This window comes from Ranitomeya variabilis, chromosome 3 (genome assembly GCF_051348905.1).
Source record: "Ranitomeya variabilis isolate aRanVar5 chromosome 3, aRanVar5.hap1, whole genome shotgun sequence".
In the NCBI taxonomy this organism is placed as follows: domain Eukaryota; kingdom Metazoa; phylum Chordata; class Amphibia; order Anura; family Dendrobatidae; genus Ranitomeya; species Ranitomeya variabilis.
In genome coordinates, this window is record NC_135234.1 from 326,023,019 (window position 1) to 326,038,743 (window position 15,725).

Genomic DNA, 15,725 nt, shown 5'->3' on the forward strand with positions numbered 1-15,725 from the left:
TTGTGCAGGTTAGGAGTTTGAGTGGGGCCTACTATTTTTGGGTATGTATTTCAAAACATAAAGTGTATGGAGGCCTTTTGTTAGATGAATATGGTAACCAAAGTTATGTATGGCAGTAAAAATAATGTTCACAGCTTATCATAGTGAAATCAAACCTTATACTCTAAAATTTCTAAATACAGAAATAAGGAATTTTTTTGTAAATTTACCTCAAGGTTACTAGCAAACGCTCCTCAGGAGAAATGCTTAGTCGCATACAGGTGTCTTCTCTGAGAAGATAAGGATGCAAATACTCAAGTATGTAGTCAATCCGCTAATGGAGAGAAGGCAAAAAGCTATAAACTTCAATGGGTATTTGCGAAGTTTGTGATACAACTTGTCAAAATGTCCATAACCCCCACTTGGCAAGAGTACAGTGTGAACCCATAGCCTTTTTTTTCTCCATCGGTCCTCAACAAGCATATGTTGCCGAACCCCAAAGCGACATGACACAAGCCATGCCAACCACAATGCCTCATTGAAAATAGACATATTTGTTACGCCAAAGGAGATCTAACACACAACCCTAAGATTATATGACATTGGACTACCCTTTTTTGGGCCGGCTATAATCCATAATCAGTAATGGCTTACACACATTTGACATTTCTAACCATTTAAATAATGCATTAACCCTTCCTTAGGACATAGAAACCTTTGAGTGTGATATGTTTTCACACGGACAGCACACAGACAGCACACGGATGCAAAATACAGACACACGGACCACACACGGATCCCAAACAGATGTACCACGGGAGCACACGGACACAGATAACTCCGGTACCATGTTCTCTGGTACCGGATTAATCTGGACATGTGAAATTGGCCTTACATGGTCCATGTACAAGAGCAAAATGCCTAGACCATCAGTTGATCTCAGGATCTAAATTCAGCAGCCTTATGTATGATTATGAGGTTTAATGCAGGTTAATAGCAGCGATTGGCCTCAGGCTACTTCACACCTGCATTCTGATATTACATTTGCCTTTTCCATGTTTAGAAACAGACAAATGGAATTATTGTTTGAGATTAGTGATGAGCGAGCACTAAAATGCTCGGGAACTCGTTGCTCGGGTCGAGCAGATTGTAATACTCGGGTACTCGGCCAGAACAACGAGCCCAATGTAAGTCTATGGGAAACCCGAGTATTTTTTTCCCCTCCAGGGGTCCTTTTAAGGTCTAAAAACATCTGAAAATGATGGAAACACTGCTCAAATGACACAGGGACATCATGGGGATCGCCCCTGGAAGCATTCCTGACTCCTAGTTCACAGTGTTAATCATTTTTTTCCGAGATTCATGCCATTTTTCCCGGTGCCACAAAAACACATTAAAACGAAACCAAAACGGGGTTTGCTGGGAAAAATGTCAAGGTACATCCTTAGCAGGTTAATGGCTTGCCTGTAAGGCCAAATATTTAACCCCAGACCGAAAATTTCCTCCCCCACTTAGGCTTAGTTCAGACTTAGCGCTTTTGAAGCGTTTTTCAACATTAACATTGCTTTCAACCTCTACAAATACATTCAGTGGGAAATGTAATTGTAACATTTAACACCCCTAGCAGGCCATGTGGTGTGTGACACATAAGCAGACCCATCTTGTTTCATTTATGAAGGAGGGACTCTTAAATTCAGAGCATATTTTTACTGGTGCATCAGGCGGCAATAATCTTCTTAAAGGGCCATTATTAAACTGTGGGTCTCCTAAGCTGTTGTAGCCTAGGCTGTGAGTGGATGGGCTGCCAAGAATTACGATGCACCACAAAACCCCTTTCATAACATGTCGAAGGGCGACTCCTGAAAAAGTGTTGCATTGAATTCAAGACCTGCTCTGCTAGCAATTCATATGTACCCCATTGCGCCCTTGAACCCACATACTGGATGGGTCAAGGAAAATCCACTTCACAATATGCATTTTGTACTTTGTACTCCTTTGCTTTACACATTGGCAGCAAGGCCAGCCCTGCTGCATAGTCATATGCACCCCATTACGCCTTGGAACCCACATACTGGATGGGCCCATGAAAATCCACTTCACAGCATGCATTTTATACTCCTGTATTCTACTCCTTTGTTTTACACATTGGCAGCAAGGCCAGCCCTGCTGCATAGTCAGTCATATGTACCCCATTACGCCTTAAAACCCATATACTGGCTGGGTCCATTAAAATCCACTTCACAATATGCATTTTGTACTCCAGTACTCATTGGTTTTACATATTGGCAGGAAGGCCAGCCCTGTTGCATAGTCATATGCACCCCATTACACCTTGGAACCCACATACTGGATGGGCCCAGGAAAATCCACTTCACAATATGCATTTTGCACTCCCGTACTCCTTTGTTTTACACATTGGTAGCAAGGCCAGCCCTGCTGCATAGTCAGTCATATGCACCCCATTACGCCTTTGAACCCACATACTTAATGAGCCCATGAAAATCCACCCATATGTTTTAATGGTATGATGGTTCCCTCTTTGCAGAATTATTTACAGGAGAATTTGACAATTTTATTTGCCATGTTTTTAACACTAAGGTTCAGATGCTGCTTTAAAAAAGGCTAATGCTTGCAATACAAGGCAATTTTATTGCAAACTACAAAATTCAAGGAATAGTATGATTGAATAGTGTGAGTGCGTACACTTTTGTATATGTTAACATACACAGGTTAATAAGCACTTATAAGGATTAAGTAAATATAGTGATTACGTATATATGAAGATTAACTACATACAGTCAGTGGCGGATTATAATGAGGTCAATCATGGTGTATGGGCTCCATGGGCAGAGGGGGCCCGCATCGGGCCCTGTCTCATCTGCTCACCGGGCCCCTACCGGCGCTGCGGCAGTTTAACGCTATTGACATGCGGGCGCGGGCCCGCACATCAATAGTTAACAGCCGCCAGCCAATTGGAGGCTGGCAGCTGACGTCAGCCGCAGCACGAGTGCGCGCTGCTGGAGGGAGCATCGCCGAAGGAGCGCGGACAGGTGAGAAGAACTAGGTTTTTTAATTTTTTTTATTGCTAATGGAAATCCGGGGGGCCCGGGCCAGAATGCTGGACACACTGGGGGCAGAGATGCTAGACACACTGGGGCAGAGATTCTGGACACACTGGGGGCAATATGCTGGACACACTGGGGGCAATATGCTGGACACACTGAAGACAATATGCTGGGCACACTGGGGGCAGGATGCTGGACACACTGGGGGCTGAATGCTGGACACACTGGGGGCTGAATGCTGGACACACTGGGGACAATATGCTGGAGACACTGGGGGCAGGATGCTGGACACACTGGGGGCTGAATGCTGGACACACTGGGGGCTGAATGCTGGACACACTGGGGACAATATGCTGGAGACACTGGGGGCAGGATGCTGGACACACTGGGGGCTGAATGCTGGACACACTGGGGGCAGTATGCTGGACACACTGGGGGCAGTATGCTGGAGACACTGGGGCAGATTGCTGGACACACTGGGACAGAAATACCACCCTAGCTGATGCATTTGTGAGGTGGCCAGGGTGGTAGTTGGGGCGAGGGGCTGTTGTGGTCCCGCACCCCACAAAGGAAACATAATGTCCCATCTGTTGTATGGGAAATGGACGCAGCAGGACACTTACATTAGACACTGTGATTCGCTCTGGCTCCATATTCTTGGTTCCAGATTCAGGATTTGCACAAACAATTCCAGACTCCGTATTCTTACTCAAAAGTTCAGCTTTACTGGAAAACAGGGCTTCTGGTACAAGGGTAACACAGTTCACATCCAATTACATTCCATGAGCTCTCCCTGCTCGTTTTGTCAACTTCCGTCTCACAGATGCTCTCTTTACTTCTACAGCTTCCGTGGCCCTAGATCAACCATATTCCTCCCAATCCCACTGTCCAGTCTCAAATTGAAAACGTAAAAAGTGCACCCAGCTCTGCATAGTTCTGCCTGTACGCCCTGGATCCTCTTTGGAATGGTTACTTCACTAGATGGTGACCACTCGCACGCTGCTTAACATGGGGTCCCACATTGCCTCAGCAATCTCCAGCAGCAGGGCTATCTGTCTGCCCTCTCTTGTCACTGTTGGCATATGTGCAACAGATACAGACTTATTTGTGTGCAGAAGGAGTTTACACTTTTCTGGCAGTAGATGGCGATGTTGTTACTGTTATATGCTTAGTTGAAAGTACTTGTTGTACTTTGGTTTCACTTTCTCTATGGTAAAAGGTATTTTAGACTTCCTGTTATGCTGTATGAAGAAGCTGATGCATGTACATCATGTTCTATGTAGAGAAAAGTTGAATTACCCCATATAATCTACTCTCACAAGTTTCTTCTGTGACCAAACTATGCAACAGGTTATGGACCCAGCATAGAAGACAAAAAGGACTTGGTGAATGCAAAATAATACTTCAGAACAATTCTCTCCAAACAAGTCAGACAAATAAGTTTAAGATGAGCAGCAGTTCAGAGCTGAGACTCACAGTAGCTGAACAATGAGAATTACCAGTTATTGAAGTTCAAAGTGGAGATTTTATTGTCTAAAGATGATTAATGGGAGGTAATCACTACAGACAGACCCAATGACAATAATCAGACATGGGATAAGAAAAACAGACAAGTAAGAGATACTGGTATATATATAAAAATGAAGGACTACGTCCTATTCCGAAACTAATACAATTAATCCCCAATCCCCACAGTTTTAAGCGTGCACTAAAAACTCATTTGTTCAGATTGGCCTACCGCCTCAACGCATTAACCTAATTATCCCTGTGTGGCCTATTAATAAAAAACAACAACATAATCACGTTCCTCCATCATGTTCTCATACACTTTATGCAGTTAATAGCCTCTGTGTCTGTACTGTTACATACTTAGGCAGTTAACTGGTTCATGCAGCTTTACATGAACACCCGAGCCTTACACTATGGCTGGTCCAAATAACTAAAGCAATTGTTACCATCCACCTCTTGTGTCTCCCCTTTTCCTCATAGATTGTAAGCTTGCGAGCAGCAGGGCCCTCATTCCTCCTGGTATCTGTTTTGAACTGTGATTTCTGTTATGCTGTAATGTCTATTGTCTGTATAAGTCCCCTCTATAAGTTGTAAAGCGCTGCGGAATATGTTGGCGCTATATAAATAAAATTATTATTATTATTAGTAGGAAATTGGTCAATGGTCCATCTGTAGCAAGTCACGTGAGCAATCACATGACCGTGACGTCACGCAGGGTCCTGCAGAGGCAGAGAACCGAGAGCTGCACAACAGCGCATAGTCGCTACTAGCAGTGAGCGAGCATAGGGCTGTTTGCTGCCGGCCGGGGCACTGCCTGGAACCCGCTCACGTGAAAGCAAAAGAGGAAAAAAAACTCCACCGAAGCCGCATTTTTCCACATTTGGACTTTTACAAAGACCGACTAAAGGGAACTGTGGACATTATCGACTATACCGCACCAGGTAAAAAATCTATTTATTATCTCGCTCAGAATTTCCTTATGGTAATGTCGTGCTCCACGGTGGAGTTATTTTAAAACACAGCACAAACTTATTTTTTAATAGTTTTTTAAAGTCATATAAAAGGTGCAAATATTTATTGTATTTTGGAGGTATTTAGTGGTCACAAAACTGGAGAACCCAGCGCGGATTATTTTTATATATATACCTGTTTATAGCTACTAATACAGAAGGGTGGCACTGTATTTGTATCCGCTGCAGGATTCACAGTTTCTGAAGCGCTACTGGTGTGCTTAATTTTATCCCCTTAAGTAAGAGATACTATCAGCTTATTAGTGGAGGATGATCAGTTAACCCACATAAGGAATGAGAATACCTCAAAGGGAATGTGAGAAGCAATGAGAAAGCTACATGAAAGATCCATCTTAAATCACAAACTATTCCTGCTAAGAAAACTTTACAAGATGAGATTGAGTGCAAGGAAAGACATGCAGGAGCATACAAACTCCATGATGGAGGTGGCAACACAGCTGAGATCAGTCGTTGAAGACATTTTTTAAAAATAATTTTGTACATTCTATTTTTTTTTAACTTTATAACATTGTCCCAGGTTGGGACATCACTATATTAAGTCAGATCGCTGATCTGACACTTTGCATAGCACTGTGTCAGATCAGCGATCTGACAGGCAGTGTAGGAGGCTTGCTGGTGCCTGCTCTCAGCAGGCGCTGACAAGCCACCTCACTGAAGGACCCGGAAGGACTCCCCTGACCATTTTGGATCCAGGGTCTCCTTGGAGACCACCAGAACAACGCGATCGCATTGCGTTGATCTGGCGGGAGAGCGCAGGGAGCCCCCTCCCTGCGTGATTGTTCTCTATGCCACTGTCACTACTGACATCAGCATCAGAGGGGTTAAATGCCCACGATCGGTGCTAGCATTGCTGCAGGATGTCAGCTGTCACATACAGCTGACACCTGAACGCGATCGCAGCGGCGCTCAACGTGAGACCAAGCAATCATGCCGCCGTACTAGTACTGCGGTTTGCGGGAACGCAGCTCCTGCCGAGCAGTACTAGTACAGCACATGTCAGGAAGAGGTTAAAAAACAGCATGGGGTCACCCCATTTTTGACAGCCTTGCTAAAGCACACAGCTGGGAGCTGCTATTCTCTGACAAGGGGCCATTGATATAGGCAACCCACAGCCTAAAAATAGAACCCCGAAGCTGCCCAGAAAAAGCGCATCTATTAGATGCGCCTATTCTGGTGCTTTGCCCAGCTCTTCCCACTTGCCCTGTAGTGGTGGCAAGTGGGGTAATATTTGTGGGTTTGATGTCACCTTTCAGGTGACATGAAGCTCACGGCTTAGTAATGGAGAGGCGTCTATTAGACACTTATCCATTACTAATCCTATTGTTATTTGCTAAATAAAGACACAGCAAGTATAAAATCCTTTATTTGAAAAAATTACACAGACTCCTTTAATGTTTTAAATTAAATCATACTTAGTACAACACCTAATTCCACGATGCCCTCAATCTCCTGTAACAAAACTAAAATAATAAACCAACAATATACCATACCTGTCCATCATTGTGTCCCACACTGTAATCCATGTCTGGGGGCTAAATAATTTTCAATCAGGACGATGCCAAGATGCGACCGTCCTGGTTGAAAACCACTGGTGAATGAACTGCTGAAAGTGCAGCATCATTCACCAGTGGTGACATCATCACCGGCTTTTTCCCACGGTCCTGAGGTCACCACAGTTCAGCCCAGCCTCAATTATGTCACCACTGGTGAATGATGCTGTGGGTTTTTCATTCATTACCTTAGATTGCAGGCGGCGGCTGTTGAATACCCCGATCATCCGCACCTGCTGTCACTGTTATTAGCAGCAGCAGGTGTCGGATGATGGGGGTAAGAGTCCCAAAAGCCCCCATCTGCTGTCGTTTGGACTTTAATATAACTCTCATTCTTCTCTGCTCACTGGCAGAGCAGGGAAGAAGGATGATAGCTGGCTTCAGCACCTGCCGCTGGGGAACAGCGATTACTGTAACGCTTCTTCCCCGGTGCCGATGCATGTTACACAGAGGACATCAATGTGTGTTCTGCATGTCCATGTGTGCGGGATGTTTTTCCGTCCATGATGATGGTAAAAAATGGACATGTCAGCATGTTTTGCCCAAGGACACACAGTCCATGGAAACACACTGACATGTGCACAGGCAATGGGTCTACGTGTGTACGTGTCTCCGTTACATGTGAAAATTGTCATCAAACGTACCGGAGACACAGACGTGTAAAAGAGGCCTAAGACAGAATGGAATAGAGCATCAAAAGACTGTTCCATACACACCTAAACAGAACGGGGTAGCAGAAAGGAAAAGCAGAACTCTTACTGAAATTATAAGATGTATGCTAACATACTCCAAACTACCAGAAAAATACTGGGGTGAAGCAGCAATGACAGCTACTTATCTGCAAAACTGACTTTTTTCAAGAAAACTCAAAAAAACCCATATGAACTGTGGCAAGGTAAGAAACCAAGTGTGAATCATTTAAGAGTTTTTGGTTGCAAACTTTTTGTGTTTATTCCAGAAGAAAAATGCTCCAAACTTCACCAAAGCCATTGAATGAATATTTGTCAGATATAGTGTACAATTGCAAAGGACACAGAATCCTAGATCCCAAGACAGACAGAATCACAGTGAGTAACAGTGTAACATTCATTCAAGATCTAAATGATGACATAATGACATCACTGGAAGCAAAAAATGAGAGAAACAACAGTGATATAACTGCAGGAACATCTGATGACAAAGGAGTGGAAATCGATGAAAATCAAAAAACTGAAAGTCAAGAGATAAAGCTCCATACAAACACAGAACCAAGACGCTCAATAAAAGAAAACAAGGTCAGACCATCTCAGGGTCGTTCATACAAGGCAAGTGCAAATAAAATTTATGAACCTACATCTAGGGAGGACTTATCTCAACTTTCAGAAGAGGCCAACAAATGGATAAAGGTTGCAGAAACAGAAATAAAATCCATGCATGATTCAGAGACATGGACACAGACAGAACTACCAAAGGAAAAAAAGTATATACTGTAGGATGTAAATGAGTTTTTAAAGTAAAATACCAAGCAGACAGCATAGTTGTGCGATACTGAGCAAGACTTGTAGCTAAAGGCTATTCTCAGAAATATGGAGAAGACTGTGATGAGACATTTGCTCCAGTTGTCAAACACACAACAATCAGAACTTTGCGGTTGCAGCAATAAAACAAATGCAGTTGAAACATCTGGATGTAAAGGCAGCAATTCTGAATGGAGACTTAACAGAAGACATTTACATGGAACAACCGCAAGGATTCAAGAATAACAAGAAATCAAACATGGTTTGTAAGCTATGGAAAAGTATATATGGTTTAAAACAAGCCGCTAAAGCATGGAATGATAAAATCACAGAAGTACTCATAAATGAACATTTTCAAAGAAGCAAAGCGGATCCTTGTCTGTATACAAAGAGACTGACAGACAGATGGATCAATGTGCTGATTAGTGATGAGCGAGTGTACTCGTTGCTCAGGTTTTCCCGAGCACACTTGGGTGACCTCCGAGTATTTATGACTGCTCCGAGATATAGTTTTCATCACAGCAGCTGAATGATTTATAGCTACCAGCCAGGCTGAGAGTACATGTGGGGGTTTCCTGGTTGCTAGGGAATCCCCACATGTAATCAAGCAGACTAGTAGCTGTAAATCATTCAGCTGCCATGATGAAAACTAAATCTCCGAGCAGTCATAAATACTCTAGCTCCTCCTAACTGGAAAACCCCTTATTCTAACTGTACTTGGTCTGGCACTATCATTTCCTATCTCTATTGTGCCCCACTAGACTATACCCAATATTGTCATTTCCTAACTTCTATGTCTTTCCCTAATCTTGTACAAAGCAGATGTAAAACACATAATAACATTAAGTAGATACAATAATGCTCGTAAAACTCTATGGAACAGCACATATTTAATACTAACACTGTTTAAGAAGGAAGAGGCACATAGTGATCTCTATCACCCCCTTACACATTCAGGATGGATTAGAGAGGAGAAAGTTCAGTTAGAAGGAGACCGATCAGTTGAGAGGTGCAGTAGTCCAAATGAGAATGAATATGAGAGACTGTAATAATAATCTTTATTTATATAATAATCTTTATTTATATAGCGCCAACATATTCCGCAGCGCTTTACAGTTTAACAGTTTCAAACACAACAGTCATAAGTAACAACATTAACAATACAATAATTAAAGTGAAATAAGATGACCCTGCTTGTGAGAGCTTATAATCTACAATGAAGTGGGGGAGATACAAAGTACAGGTGTGTATTTACAATGATGTATTTACAATGATGGTCCAGCCATCTTCAGGGAGTGGGGGATGGATGGCAATAGTGAATGGGCTACACACACAAACATAAAATGACTTTGATTAGTGAACGTGGTAGGCCGCTCTGAACAAATGTGTTTTGAGCGAGCGCCTAAAACTATGCAAATTGTGGATGGTCCTAATTTCTTGGGGTAGAGCATTCCAGAGGATTGGCGCAGCACGGGAGAAGTCTTGGAGTTGGGAGTGAGATGTACGGATTAGTGCAGAGGTTAGTCGAAAGTCATTTGCAGAGTGCAGAGGTCAGTTAGGCCGATAGACAGAGATGAGGGAGGAGATGTAAGGGGGTGCCGCGCTGCGGAGAACTTTGTGGGTGAGAAAAAGTACTTTGAATTGTATCCTGTAATGAATGGGCAGCCAGTGTAATGACTGGCGAAGAGCAGATGCATCTGAGTAACGGTTAGCCAGATGGACAATCCTGGCTGCTGCATTAAGAATGGACTGGAGAGGGGAAAGTCGAGTGAGGGGGAGGCCAATTAATAGAGCATTGCAGTAGTCCAGGCGGGAGTGGATCAGGGCGACAGTGAGGGTTTTTGTTGTTTCCATGGTGAGAAAAGGGCGGATTCTAGAGATGTTGTTTAGATGTAAGCGGCAAGAGCGAGCAAGAGATTGCATATGGGATGTGAAGGAGAGATCGGAGTCAAACATAACACCCAGACAGCTTGCCTGCTGCCGGGGTATTATTATGGTGCCACTCACGGAGAGGGAAATGTCAGATTTAGGGAGGTTAGTAGATGGCAGGAGCAGAAGAAGTTCAGTTTTGGAGAGGTTGAGAGAGCAGATATGACGTTGGAGACTGCAGACAGACAGTCAGTGGCGTTCTGTAGTACAGCGGGGGTAAGGTCAGGGGATGATGTATATAGTTGTGTGTCATCAGCATAAAGATGGTACTGAAAGCCAAATCTGCTGATGATCTATCCAATTGGGGCCGTGTAGAGAGAGAAGAGAAGGGGGCCAAGGACTGAGCCCTGAGGTACCCCGACAGTGAGAGGAAGAGGAGATGAAGTGGAGCCAGAGCACAGAACACTGAAGGAGTGGCCAGAAAGATAGGAGGAGAACCAGGAGAGCAGTGTCCTTAATGCCTAGTGACTGGAGCCTAGAGAGTAGAAGAGGCTTTTCAACAGTGTCGAAAGCTGCAGAAAGGTTGAGAAGAATGAGCAGAGAGTGGTCACCGTTACGTTTTGCTGTCAGAAGGTCATTGGTCACTTTGATGAGCGCAGTTTCTGTCGAATGTAGGGGGCGGAAACCGGACTGTGAAGGGTCTAGGAGGAAGTGAGTGGAGAGGTAACGGGTAAGGCAGGAGTATGTCAGGCGCTCCAAGAGTTTAGAGATGAAGGGGAGATTGGAGACTGGTCTGTAGTTGTTTGTGCAGGATGGGTCGAGGGTGGGTTTCTTTAGTAATGGAGTAATGATAGAGTGTTTGAAGGAGGAAGGGAAAATGCCAGAGGAGAGGGAGAGATTAAATATTGTAGTTAGGTGAGTTGTGACGACTGGAGAGAGAGACTGGAGGAGGTGTGAGGGAATTGGGTCGGTAGTGCATGTAGTCGGACGAGAAGAGGAGAGGAGCCTGGAAACTTCTTCTGTGATGGGATCGAATGTGGAAAGTGAGCCAGGGAAAATGAAGGGAGGGATGGGAGTCACTGAACTTGGTGAATGGGAGTGGATTTCCTGATGGATGTTATCTATTTTCTCTATAAACTGGAAGGCCAGGTCATCAGCACAAATGTCTGTGATAGGGGCTTGTGCTTTTGGCCTGAGGAGGGAGTGAAAGGTGTCAAAAAGTTTATTGGGGTTGTTGGATAGTGAGGAGATCAGGGTGGTGAAGTATGTCTGTTTGCTGATGTGAAGGGCAGAGTTATAGGTCTTTAACATAAATTTGAAGTGTATGAAGTCTTCTGGTGTGCGTGTTTTCCTCCATAAATGTTCAGCACACCTAGAGCATTGCTGGAGAAATCGGGTTTGCAATGTGAGCCAGGGTTGTTTCACTCTGTGTTTGGAGGTTTTGAGGGTAAGGGTGGCTGCTTGGTCAAGGGTCCTTCAAAGAGTGTCATTGAAGTGATGTACAGCCAGATCAGGACAGGAAAAGGAAGAGATTGGGGACAATGATGAGTGTAGGGAGTCTGAAAGTGTATGAGGGTTAATGGCTTGTAGATTTGTGACTGAATTGTAGGTAGGAGGGTGCTGGGGTGAGCAAGGATTTGTGAGTGTGAAGGAGAGAATGTTGTGGTCAGAGAGGGGAAGCAGTGAGTTATCTAGGTAGGAGATTGAGCAGAGCTGGGCGAAAACCAGGTCCAGGGTGTTACCGTCTTTTGTGTGTTTCAGAGGTTGAGAGCTGTGAGAGGCCTAGAGAAGTGGTTAGTGATAGAAGCTGGGATGCAGATGTGGACGTGGGGCTGTTTATGGGGATGTTGAAGTCTCCCAGGATAAGGGTTGGTAGTTCTGAGGACATGAAGTGCAGCAGCCAGGCAGAGAAATGGTCCAGGAAGTGGGTGGGTGAGCCTGGGGGCCGGTATATGACTGCTACTCTGAGGGAGAGGGGACGAAAGAGCCTGATGGTGTGGACTTCAAAAGAAGGGAATGAGAGTGATGGAACTGGGGGGATGACCTGGAAAGTGCATTGTGGGGACAGGAGTATGCTGACTCCACCACCAGGTCTGTTTGTGGGTCTCGGGGAATGGGAGCATTGTAAGCCACCATGGGAAATGGCAGCAGGAGAGATAGTGTCAGAATCCTGAATCCAGGTTTCTGTGAGGGCCAACAGATTCAGAGAGTTTTTCAGAAAGTAATTGTGTAGGAAAGGAAGCTTGTTGCATACAGACTGTGGATTCCAAAGGGCACAATTAAAAGAAGGAGATGGAGGAGTGAAACTAATATTAATAAGGTTAGTAAGGTTTCGATGTGAGGTAGGGTAGGGGTTGAGGTTGGTGGATGGTGGACTGGGGTTGGGGGAGATGTCCCCTGAAATCAGTAAGAGTAGGAAGATAAAGAGCAAGTAGGTTTTGGAATTCTATGAAGGTTTTTGTGCAGTGTGTTTGGGCAAGATGGACTGAAGTTTTTCAGGAAGGTGAGAAGCGCATGGGAGCTGTACATGGGAGAGGGAAGGAGAGAGGAGCTGATGTGTATGAGTCGTGATGGAGGGGGGATTGGGCGGTGGATGTGGATTGCAAAGGAACATAGGAGGACAGGAATTAAGCACATGAATAGAAGGGACAGCAGAGTGTGGGTTACCTGACTCCTGCCCTGACTAACTGCCATGGAATAACTGCTGTATCACGACGCTTATCTTCGTGATGCTTTGCTTCTGGGACGCTTGCATGCACCCCCACATGCGTGCACCCCTAAGGATGTTTCTAAATTTATAGTCCAGACTGCTGGGTCAGAAGAGATGGATTGTGGGAACTGGTTGAGGATAATTTGGCAGCTGGGGCAAGGACACCCGGGTTTTTTTTTTTTTCTTAGATGATCAAAGACATTCAACCTGGCAACATCTAGTTTAACACCTTCCACCAGATAAGATCTACACTGATCCCAGTCATGGATATGCATCAGTGAGTTTTAAGTACAATGCACCAAATGAATTATACCAATGAATTAGCAGACACATTAAATGTTTCTAGATGGTAAAGCAGTAGATGACAGACAGCAGACAGCAAGCAGAGGTGGGAAGTTATACCATTAAAGTCTATTGCAGCAGATGAGACAGCAAGCAGAGGTGGGAAGTTATACCATTAAAGTCTATTGCAGCAGATGAGACAGCAAGCAGAGGTTGGAAATTATACCATTAAAGTCTATTGCAGCAGATGAGACAGCAAGCAGAGGTGGTAAATTATACCATTAAAGTCTATTGCAGCAGATGAAACAGCAAGCAGAGGAATTTTATACCATTAGAGTCTATTGCAGAAGATGAGACAGGAAGCAGAGGTGGGAAGTTATACCATTAAAGTCTATTGCAGCAGATGAGACAGCAAGCAGACGTGGGAAGTTATACCATTAAAGTCTATTGCAGCAGATGAGACAGCAAGCAGAGGTGGGAAGTTATACCATTAAAGTCATTAAATGACTGTAAGAGTTTTTGCAGTTTAAAAGGTGATGAAAGATCCTGATTCTCTAAATGTTTTTAAGATGCAGGTAACATGAGCAAGTGACTGACTGGATATATGGAGTAAAGGAAATTTCTGTGTCAAATATGACCCCCAAGACAGCAATTATGCTGTTTAGAAGTTATGGATGAACCACCCAAGGCAATAGTAATATCGGTTATAGGTAGGTTAGTAGAGGGAGGAGACACAAAAGTTCAGTTTTGGAGAGATTTAGTTTCTGGTAGAGGGAGGACATGATGTTAGAGACAGAAGATAGACAATGACTGGTATTTTGTAATAAGGAGGGAGTGATATCAGGAGAAGAGGTATATAATTGAGTGTCGTCAGCATAGAGATGATACTAAAAAAGCAAATCTGCTGATGGTTTGTCGAATAGGGGAGTGTATACAGAGAAGAGGAAGGGAGTCCGAAAACTGAGCCTTGAGGAACTCCGACAGTAAGGGGAACAAAAGTCAGCAAAAGATACAGTGAAGGAGCGGTCAGACAAGTAGGAGGAGAACCAGGAGAGAACGGTGTCCTTGAGACCGATAGAGCAGAGAGAGGACGACCTGGTGATCCACAGTGTCAAATGCTGCTGAGAGATTCAGAAGAATCAGCAGGGAGTAGTGGCCATTAGATTTAACTGTTAGTTTATTAATTTATTAAATAATTTATTAATTTAGCTGGCTGTCAGTAGGTGCCAGTGGCATAGTTACAGCCGGCGATCTCTAGACACAGAGCGAAGTCTGAACCCACGCTGGCGCCACCCCTGTGACTGAAAGTCAAACCCTTAAATAAATTAATAAAGTTAATTTCCTCTGGGCAGCAAGGCTCTAAGTGCCAGGCATATTCAGAACACTATTACCCTGCAGATTCAACCCATATCTGCAGGTTAATAGCATTTTTTCACATGACAGGTTCTCTTTAATGGGAAAAGACTCCCGTAGAGCACATGTTGCTTTTATCGACAATTTCTCATTGACATTCATAGGAAGCGTACTCAGAGAGTTTTTTTTATGTGAATTTAGAAGCAGGATCTGCTCCAAAATCTTTGTAAATAAAACTTTGTGTGAACATAGCCCTACAACATGGTTACCAATTGCCAGAAGAGGTCCTCCTGGCAGAGATTATTTAAACACCTCTAGATTATTCAATTTTTTTTTCTTATAAATTGTGGCAATCACATTCTGACTACATAAGAATATAACTTTAAATGTACAGCAACTGTACTGACACAGATCTAACATAGTTTTATCTAAAGTGTTTTGGTGGGTTAAGCATATGCTCCCTGATTGCACCCTCTGACAGCAAAAGTTCAAGTAGGCATTCTGCCAGCACCCCACTGAGCAGCATGTTTCTCTCTTTTCCTCTAATTAGCTGATATCAGTACATTTTTGGAACATGCAATATGTGTAGTCTGAAAGGCGTGCAGCAATAAACATGCTGCCAATATATGCAAATGTTGGAAGATGCAATGTTTAACCTTTTAGTTTTGACTTGTTCTCTTTCATCTTATGCATTATACAATTTTGTTTTCGCTTTCTATTTATCTTTTTTTCTACCATATCACCCCAGTATATTTGTTTTCTTTTATATATATCTTTTCTCTTTTTGCCCTTGGTTATTTTCATTACAGTCACTCTATTTCTCTTGCTTTATATATTGTTTTACATTAATTCCTATTTGTCTATCATTTTCTTTTAAAACA